The following is a 10900-nucleotide window of genomic DNA, read 5'->3' on the forward strand; positions in this document are numbered from 1 at the left end:
TTATTCTCCCATCCTAGTTTTATTTCTTTTGTAATACGAGGCAGTAAATACTACAGACATAGTATTCTAGTGACAAAAGTTTATACATTTCATTTATAAGGAGAACGGCTGTCTTAAAAATTCATGATCTATGCTGTAAATATCCGTATTAGTTTTCTGGGGCTGCCATAACCAATCACCACAAACTTGGCTTAAGACAACAGAAATTTCTTCTCTCATTGTTTTGGAGGCTACAAGTTCAAAATCAAGGTGTTGACAGGGTTGCTTCCTTCTGGAGATTCTGAGGGAGGATTCCAGGCCTGTCTCCTGGCTTGTAGTGGCCGCTGGCAGTCCTTGGTTTGTGACTACATCACTGCGATCTCTCCATTCACAGAGACTTCTCTGTATGTGTCTAACCTTGCAGTGCCTCTCTCTTGAAAGGGCATTGGTGACGGCATTTAGGACCATGGATAATTCAAAGCAATCTCATCTCAAATCTTTAACTTAATTACATTCTTGGAGCCTCTTTTACAAAAAAAGTGAACATTTACAATTTCCAAGGTTGAGGACTTGTCATATCTTTGAGTGGCCATTAGGCAACGTACTATAATAATTTATACGAAATGCTATTGAACCCTTAATGTTTTTGGTGTTAAAATACTCAGTAGTGACGACAGAGTTCAACTCTTTACACTGAATGTACCAAGATTTACATTTGGTAGACTTTGAATAAAACGTGGTTTTTTTTATAGAATAAAGTAAATCTTTTCTGAGGAGGCCCCTTACATGTTTATCATCTGACAGCTAGTTCTGGAAGTAGAAAAGATTCCCAAATAACCGATAAGCAAAACCATAAGCTTTCTTTGACTAACTGCCTTTCACCTTCTCTTGCAAGTGCTGTCCGCAAAGCTTAGGATGTTGTAAATAATAGCAAGGGGCAAAGATTGTATTATCAAAGATTTCATAATCTTCATGAGGCATTCACCAGCCGTGGATAGAATGCTCAACCTCTCTGTCTTGCTAAAAGGGTGAACTCCCCATTGATTTCAAGGACACTTTGCTTGGCTGGGAGACGTTAGCATTTATTATCAACCTATGTGTCATCAACATGCACTAACGAAGTCCTCACATAGACTGCAAACAGGAACAAGTCCTGGAATGGAGGATGGTATGCTTGGTAGGTACCCTGAGGTATCCACATATTTTAACACAAATATAAATTAAATCCAATTACAACTGTTATGAAAATAGGTCATTTGATTAAATTTGCTTTATTATTTATTTATTTATTTATTTATTTATTTATTTATTTATTTTTATATGCATAGACTCAGCTGATGCATGATTCCACACTGGAGGATATTTTGACTGCAACTGGGAATGGTGTAGAAGATTTTCACATGCATAATGCATTCATTGCACTTTCATAATATATTCATTGCGCTTTCAACTCAACTATTTATTAATTTTCCTAGAGCTCTTCTCTCAAAATATTTCTATTCCTATTCAAGGATGATAATGAAAATGTAGTTTTTGAACAGAGAATATTGCTTTTGTGGCAACAATTTTGATTGACTAGACAAAAAAAGGAAGAAGCAAAGAGTTCAACGAGAAAGATGTGTTAATTCAGACAAGAGATAGCTTGGATGAACCAGTCATTTCACTAGAGATTGAGGGGAAAGGGCACACTTTAGAGATAAAGCAGAAGGAGAAAAAAAATGAAACATGCTGAACACTTGTGATAAGGGTAAAGAGAAATTACATGGTGGGAGGGATAAATTAATTCATATATATTTTTAGCTCATTTGTCTTTGCTAAGGCCAGACTTAGAATTTGGCTCTCTTCTTTAAATTCTTGAATCAGGTCAAGCTGCCAGGCTCAGAATACTCATAGTTAACGGCTGCTCATGGCAGTCTTTCCTTTTAAACAGTATAGGATAAATAACTCACTTCGATAAGAGTACCAGTTAACAGCAGTATCACTTAAGAAGCAATCCAGCAGTATTTACTATGTCAATGATGTTCTGATTTCCTTAAAGACCACAAAATGAGAACAATGATGAGTAAGTAAGTAAATAAGATGTTGCTGATTGTTACCATTGAAGTATGATTTTCGGTGACTCAGATTTAAAGTGAAACCAGGGCTATTAGCCATAAAGAATTTGGGGTATCTGTTTGGCAGTGCCTCAGTTCTTACAGAGACACGACAAGATTTGAAGACTGAGTTGGCACATAAGTAACTTCTTGCTTCAGTGTCCCCTCCTATCACCATTTATTTTCACACATTCCATATTTCTCATGATACAATAGGAGAACCTATTTTCTGGTTTGCTTTCATGTTGAAGGAAGGTCTGGTGAATTGATTTAGTCATTCTGCTAACGACCTCCTTTCAGAAACTCTATTTGGAAATGGCATTCCCATACTGAGCGATTCACCAGATTGGTCTGGTCATTGATAATATGTCTTTTCTTCCAAAGGGCGGGTGGGAGTGATCTATGAGGAAGAGATCTTGATGCATATGTTATATATTGGCAATCAGCATGCCGTTAGATTAAGAGAAATACTTTGGCCTCTTTGAGTAGCCAACTTCTAAAGTATAGCATTCAGAGAATTAAAATAAGAATCTGGGATTCTAGGTTTTAATTCTGTGTCTGTTACTAATTAACTGTGGTCTTAAGCAAATTATTTTCTTCTTTCACACTTACAAAATGGAGATAATAATGAATACCTTAAGTACTTCATAGAATTACTGGGAAGAACATATGTGTTTGTGGGTGTGCATAAGCACTTTGAAAATTATGAGAATTGTACCAATGTAATTCTTTCTAAATAACATTGAATACTTGTTTGGAGAAAAGAATACTTATATTTGTATATATATATATATATATATATATAAAACAAGACACACATATATGGGAACACTGTTGTTTATTTTTCTTTCTCCTGGCCTCTGTTCCATGCACATTAGGCTATGACTTCATTTAAGTAGTTCCATCTGGAACAAAAAGTAAAGAAAAGTTAAGGAAGTAATATCATGCCTTCTCAATCTTCCAGACCGCATTTCCCTAGAGTTCAGGGTCTGGTATGCCTGGGAATAGTTTACAACATTCTATACCTAAAAAAAAAAAAAAAAAAAAAATTCATTCCTCCAAGAATATGAATTCCTCTGGAAGAGGCATCCAGAGCCAATATCCAGCATGTTTAGAAAAACACCTAATGCATGTCTCTATTACTGGAGTAGCCAGCCGAAACTCTGCTGTGTTGGTCTTTATGGGAAACATGTGCAAAGAAGATGCTAATTACAGAGCACTCACAGAGTAGTGAAAGGTTGAATTTGCTTCCCCCATATTAGACATTGAGAAGCAGTAGAACAAATTTAACTCATGGGCCCCCTAGGCAGAAATTTTGCCCGTATTGGGTACAAATTTCCATCAAAGAGCAACTTCCTCCTCTGGAGTCTCCTCTCACATAAGCGTTGTTTGCTGCTCTCTGAGCAATGTTAGAGTCCATTCTGAAAGCTCTTCTCTGAGCATTAGTGTGTCTCCAGTATAAAACATGTTTAAAGGTTTTTATTTATTTATTCATGAGAGACACACAGAGAGAGGCAGAGACACAGGCAGAGGAAGAAGCAGACTCCTGGCAGAGAGCCCCATGAGGGACTTGATCCTGGGACTCTGGGACCACGACCTGAGCGGTAGACGCTCAACCACTGAGCCACCCAGGGGTCCCTAGAACATTTTTTTAATGGAGAGTCAGACTTTGTTGAATCATTCAGATATCTGATGCACATGATGTGAGGTGGTATTTTTGATGGTTTGCAGATGGTGTAAAAAACATCACAAATATCCCCAGTCGGGAAGATAACACATGCATGTACACGGAGTCCATGGGTGCACCCATTGTATGGTAGAGAGGAGAGGGAGGAAACGAAACAAAAAAAGGAAAAAGAGAAAGAGAGAGAAAGAGAAAGTTCTGAGTCATCATCAAGGGCCGCAGATGGCTCTCTTTGGAGTCCATGCCATTGGCAGTGTGTGCCTGGTGTTGACAGGGCCCCACACGGATCCGTGGAAATGACCCTTGCTCTAGTATGGTGAGATCTTCCCACTCAGAAAGGATGAACAAATTAGCAAGTGAATGGAGAATAAAGTTAATTTTCTTATTAGACGCAGCATGTCTTTAGCTGCTAACTAAATGCCAGGACTGGCACTGTTTCATAACTCAAAATATGTACCTCAAGTAAAAATGACAGGATCCAGGAAATGGTACAAGGCATGAGGGAACTCCAATGTGAATATCGTTAAGGACACTTAACATTTTAAAAGGAAAAAGGAGATGGCAAATATTCTTTAAAAGGTCAATAACATGTTCCCCCATATGTAATCATTATATCATCTGATGCAAAATCTGCCTCAAATCCCTTTCTCTGGCAATAGTGTTGACGTGTATACGGTTTCAAAATTCCGTGCTGATTTAAATTTCATGACTTAGTAATTATTAGTAATTTGCATTCTATACATTTTCTAATAAAAACATAAGTTTTAGAGCATGCTTGAACTCTTTTAACCATTCCAATTTTTGTAAGAAACTGTAGAGTCTCAGCCTGAAGTTTCTAAAGTGTGATCATTTACAACTTTCCATGGAATAGCCTTTGATTAATTGTACTACTACAATGCCCGGGTGGTTAAAATAACATAGATAGCAAGTCCAAATAATATTTTAATTTTTATCTTGAAAGCGATACATTTCTTTATTTAATCAGCCACTAATAACTGCTAAAGCAAGTACTTATCTTAAGCTACAAACTCTTAGTTTTTCTATAACTGAACTTAATTTTTTTTAAGCCCTCATCCTGCCTGGTAATGGGACATTTTCCCTAAAGTTGCACCTCTATTATAGGAGGCTTACAAGGTGCCAAGGCATTACAAATTGACCCGAACCAATTTCCTCTCTGTAGATAATGACAATCTCCCAGGAAATTTAATTCCAGGGTTTGAAAAGAAAGTAAGTCTCAGATCAAATTCCACTGTACACACACACACACACACACACAGAGCATGAGTGAGCACGTGTGAGCACTGGCTATTAAACCTCTATGAGTTAGCAGGTATACACAGTTTGTAAAGCTGTTTTTGCAAGCTTCAATGGGTCCTAGTTCTCTGTTTTCCATTTTTCAGTGTGTTCTTACCACTCATATGAAAGGTGCCCTAAAGCAGATGTGATAATCTTCCAGTGGCATGATTCCAGGACCTTTTCTATTGTCAGCAAGTGTCAACATTTGTGAAGGATCTGAGACTTATCCAACTTGCCATCTCACGTGTTAGTCTACCACAGTTTTGTGAATCCTGACAGAAGACATGAGATTCTCCGAGTAGAGACAAAGGACAGCTATTACGGACAATAGCAATGGTGAGAACCTTGACACCGATTCTCTGAGCCCCAGTTCTCACAGGCCTGTGTGGAGAGGGCCAGATTATATAATCAGGTACATTATAGGAGAGTAAACCTGAGTTTAGAGAAATCTGAATCTCTTAATTGAATAGGAAAGCCTGACTACTTTATGTGCTGGAGAAAGAAAGATACGATCTTTTTCTTTCAAAGCTGTAGATAGAGGTTTGGCAAGTGTTTTTTATAAAGGGCCAGAGAGTGAGTATTATAGGCTTTGTTGGCCAAATAGCTTCTTTGGCTTTTGTTCGTTTGCTTGTTTTATGACTCTAACAATTTAAAGACTACTTTTAACTCACAGAACCTGCAAAAAATAAGCTGAATTAGGGCCACTGGCCATTGTTAGCTGACTCCTGCTTTAAAAACAAAATAAAACAACAACAACAAAAACAAAAGAACCCACTGCCAACAGTCTAAGGGAGAAACCCCTCTTTATCATCCTAGGCTGTTCCTGATGCAATTAACCTTGAAAAGGTAGTGCAGAACAAGGACAGTGAGTACCTCTCTTCAAAGACATGCAGAGACCTGAAAGGCCCTTGGAAAATTATCTCCAAATAATATTCACTCCTCTTTTCTACACTATCTTGGTTTCTGGTGAATTTTCCCATGAGTTCTCCACTTCATCAGTAACTTTGATTAATCTAACCTACAGAGGCTGGGACAAAATTTGTTCAGGTGTCTTGCATGGCATTTAAATCAGACTCTTACCAAAATGACTCCAAGCAAGCAACGATGAGAGTATATCTAAAATATTTTATTCAATTTACATTCTGTAATAGATTTACTGTCACCAAAAAAAGTATGTTTCTAACATTCCTCATGCTAATTTCACCAATGAAAACCCATTTTTGAGTCTACCATTAGCTCAATATCTAGTGTGATCATAGATAACAATGATTGGAGTGTTTATAATAATCACCTCAATAGATAGTGGCTTTTTTTTTTTTTTTTTTTTGGTATAATGCTAGCTGACTACTCCTGGGATGAAGATTCTTAATTGGAATGCTGGCTGCACCTAAAATATCAAAATGTCCATGCTTAACTATTGTAATGAAAATTACAGATATCCTAACACTGGGTTCAGAGGTGGCACCTGGATTTTGCCATTATCTTTTGTCTGTGCAGGCATTTGCTGAATTCTATGAGACTGAGCAATCATCAGTAATTAGTCTGTACAGGTACATCCATTTCCCCAACCACAAAGCCTCTCAGGGTCCACCGTCTCTCAATTATTTTGATGTCCTCTTGGAGTGGCAGAGAACTCTTACTTATACCTGTTCTACTTTTGGGTCTAGAAGAAATAACTTTTGACTAATGTCTGGGCTGTATCAATATACATGGGAGCTCTATGACATCATTTCAGGCCCATCTGCCAAGACAACACCCTCAGTCATTGATATTCTAGTGCTCCTGTGCTATGCAGAAGCTGGAAGATTCTGGAATTTTGCTGTTTCTTAGACACTCTCTGTGAGAATTATAGGACACTTTAGTTTTCAGCTAACTGTCTACTCTCATGGTAGGTGGGTTGACAGGACTCAAGCACTTTTCAGAGACACATACAAAAGCCTTACTCTGTTGTTAAATCTCTAATCTTCTTTCCTCTTTTTCAGCATCATCTCAGTCACCAGAGAAGGGCTTTCCAGTAGAATTTTCTGTGATGATGGACATTTACATTTGTGCTACCCAATATAGTAGCCAATGCAACATTTGACTATTGAGCATTTGAAAGGCAGCTAGTGTGACAAAGTAACTGGATATTAATTTTATTGAGTTTAATTAAGTTAAATTTAAATAGCCACAAGTGACTAATGGCTGCTTTATTGGGTAGTGCAGCTCTAGATTTTGTATATAATTTAACAGGAATTAATTGATAAGAATCAATCAATTAGGGAATCCCTGGGTGGCTCAGCGGTTTAGGGCCTGCCTTTGGCCCAGGGCATGATTCTGGGGTCCTGGGATTGAGTTCCACGTCGGGCTCCCTGCAGGGAGCCTGCTTCTCCCTCTGCCTGTGTCTCTGCCTCTCTCTCTCTCTGTGTCTCTCATGAATCAATAAAATCTTTAAAAAAAAATCAATCAATTAGCAGGAAGAGAAGCAAACTTCCTAATACACATTCTCTAGGCTTCAATTTTTTTTTATGCCCTAAATTATTTTTATTTTAAAGTTACGAATTCTCTCTTCCCACAAGCAGCCTGAGGTGACCTCTGAAAATGGTTTGCTACTTGCTGGACCCAGAAAACCCTACAAAATCATGCAAGTCAAGAGGTTCAAATATTCGTGTTCACTTTAAGAACACACATGAAACTGCCCAGGCCATCAAGGGTATGCATATCCGAAAAGCCACCAAGTATCTGGAAGATGTCACTTTGCAGAAGCAATGTGTGCCATTCCATCGCTACAATGGTGGAGTTGCTAGGTGTGCGCAGGCCAAACAGTGGGACTGGGCACAGGGTTGGTGGCCCAAGCAGAGTGCTGAATTTTTACTGCACATGCTTAAAAATGTGGAGAGTAATGCTGAACTTAAGGGTTTAGATGTAGATTCTCTAGTCATTGAGCACATCTAGATGAATAAAACCCCTAAGATGCAACAGAGAACTTACAGGGCCCATGGCCAGATTAATCCATACATGAGCTCTCCCTGCCACATCGAGATGATTCTTACTGAAAAAGAGCAGATTGTTCCTAAACCAGAAGAGGAGGTTGCACAGAAGAAAAAGGTATCCCAGAAGAAACTGAAGAAACAAAAACTTATGGCCCTGAAGTAAATTCTGCATAGAATAAATGCAAATTTAAAAAATTAAATAAATAAATAAATTAATTAATTAGTTAGTTACCGAAAGTACCAGACTCAGATGGGCACACTGGTAAATTCTACCAAGCATTTTAGGAAGAAATTATACTAATTCTTCGAATCTTCTGTAAAGGATAGAAGAAGAAGGAATACTTCTTAACTCTTCCAATGAGGCCAGCATTACCTAATACTAAAATCAGCCAAAGGAATTACAAGAATACTACTGACCAATATCTCTCATAAACATAGATGCAAGTATTAACAAACAGAATTGAAAAAAAAAGTATGAAAAGAATTATACACTATAACAAGTGGAATTTATCCCAAGTATGCAAGTCTGGTTCAACAGTCATAAATCAGTTAATATAATCCATCACATGTACAGACTGAAAAAGAAAAATCACATGATCATATCAATGGATACAGAAAAAGATTTGATGAAAATCCAATACCCGTTCATGATAAAAACTCTCAGTAAACTAGAAATAAAGTGGAGCTTTCTCAATGTGACAAAGGCTATCCTCAAATATCTTAAGGCTAACATTATAGGTAATGGTGATAAATTCATAACTTTCCCACCAGGATTGGGCACAAGGCAATGATGTGTCTCTTAGCACCTATTTCAACATCATACGGGAAGTCTTGCTAATGCAGTTAAACAAGAAAAAGAAAAGGAAAATGTATACAGATTGGGAAGGAAGACCTAAAACTGTCTTTGTTTGCAAAGGCCATGATCGTCTGGGCAGAAAATCCAAAAGAATTGACAATAAAACTCCTGGAACTAATAAACAATTATAACAAATTGGAGATTACAAGATTAATATACAGAAGTCAATTGCTTTCCTACATTCTAACGATGAATAAGAGGAATTTGAAATTAAAAACACAGCACCCTTTATAGTAGTGACTGCCCAATTAAATACTTAGGTGTAAATCTAACAAAGTATATATTACATGTTTGAAGAAAACTATGAAATTCTAATGAATGAAATCAAAGACTTACTTAAGTGAAGAAATATTCCATTTTATGGATAGAAAAATTCAACATTGTCAAGATGTGAGTTCTTCCCAATTTTATGCATGTATATATTCAATATGATTCACATCAAAATCTCAACAGGAATTTTATGGGTAACAACAAGATGATTCTAAAATTTACATGGAGGAGGCAAAAGACCCCAAATCCCTTATGACAATATTGAAGAACAAGATTGGAGGACTGATGCCACCCAACTTCATACCTTACTATGCAGAAGCTATAGTACTCAAGACAGTGTGTATTGGTGAAAGAATGGACCTCTCAGTGGAACAGAATAGAAAGCTCAGGATATAAATATAATAACAAATTATAAATATTATATTATATATATTATATATTATATTATAAATATAATCAACAAAAAAGCAAAGATAATACAATGGAGTCAAGATAGAATCTTCAAAAAATGATGCTGAAACAAGTAGATGTCCACTCCCAAAGAAATGAATCTAGACATAGACCTTATACTCTTCACCAAAATTCACTCAAAATGGATCATAGACTTGGATGTAAAACAGAAAACTGTAAAACTCCTAGAAGACAACTTAGGAGAAAATCTCGATGGCTTGGGTATGGTGATATTTTTTTTTAGATATAACACCAAAGACATGATCCATGAAAGAAATATTTGGTAAGCTGGACTGCATTAAAATCAAGAACTTCTGCTCTATCACAAAATACCATATCAAGAGAATTAGAAGATAAGCCATAGACCAGGAGAAAATATTTGCAAAAGACACATCTGATAAAGGACTTATCCAAAATATACAAATAATTCTTAAGGCTCAATAATAATAAAAAAAATCAACAACATGATTAAAAACTGGGTGGAAGACCTTAATGAAAACTTCACCAAAGAAGATACGCAGATGGCAAATGAGAATATGAAAAGATGCTCTACATCATATGTCACCCGGGAAATACAAATTAAAGTGACGATGAGGTACTACTTCACACCTATTAGAGTGACCAAAATCTGGAACACGGACAATACTAAATGCTGGTGAGGGTGTGGAGCAATAAGAACTCTCATATATTGGTGGTGGGAACGCAAAACAGTACAACCACTTTGGAAGACAATTCGATGGTTTCTTATAAAACTAAAGATGCTCTTCCCATATGATTCAGCAACTGCATTCCTTGTTATTTGCCCAACAGAGTCGAAAACTTAAGTCCACACGAAAGCCTCAGGAGGAAATTCACAGTAGCTTTCTTCATTAATTGAGTAAATTTGGAAGCAACAAAGAAGTCCTGCAGGAGGGGAATGAATAATATACTCAGGTACATCCAGACAGTGGAGTATGATTTAACGCTAACAGGAAATGAGCTAGGAAGCCATGAAAAGACGTGGAGGAAACTTGCATGCAGATTAGTAAATGGAAGAAGCCAATCTGAAAAGGCTACTTGCTGTATGATTCCAACTTTATGACAACCTGGAAAAGGCAACTCTATGGAGACAATAAAAAGATCAGTGGTTGCTGGGATTGGCAGGGAGAGATGCAGAGGCAGAGCACGGAATTTTTGGAGCAATGAAAATATTGTGTACAATATTGTAATGATAGATTGTGTCATGTATTTATTTTTTGGTTCCATAAAATAAATATACAACACCAATACAAGGTAAATTGTAGACTTTGGATAAATACAA

Source organism: Canis lupus, chromosome 7 (genome assembly GCF_048164855.1).
Source record: "Canis lupus baileyi chromosome 7, mCanLup2.hap1, whole genome shotgun sequence".
Lineage (NCBI taxonomy): Eukaryota > Metazoa > Chordata > Mammalia > Carnivora > Canidae > Canis > Canis lupus.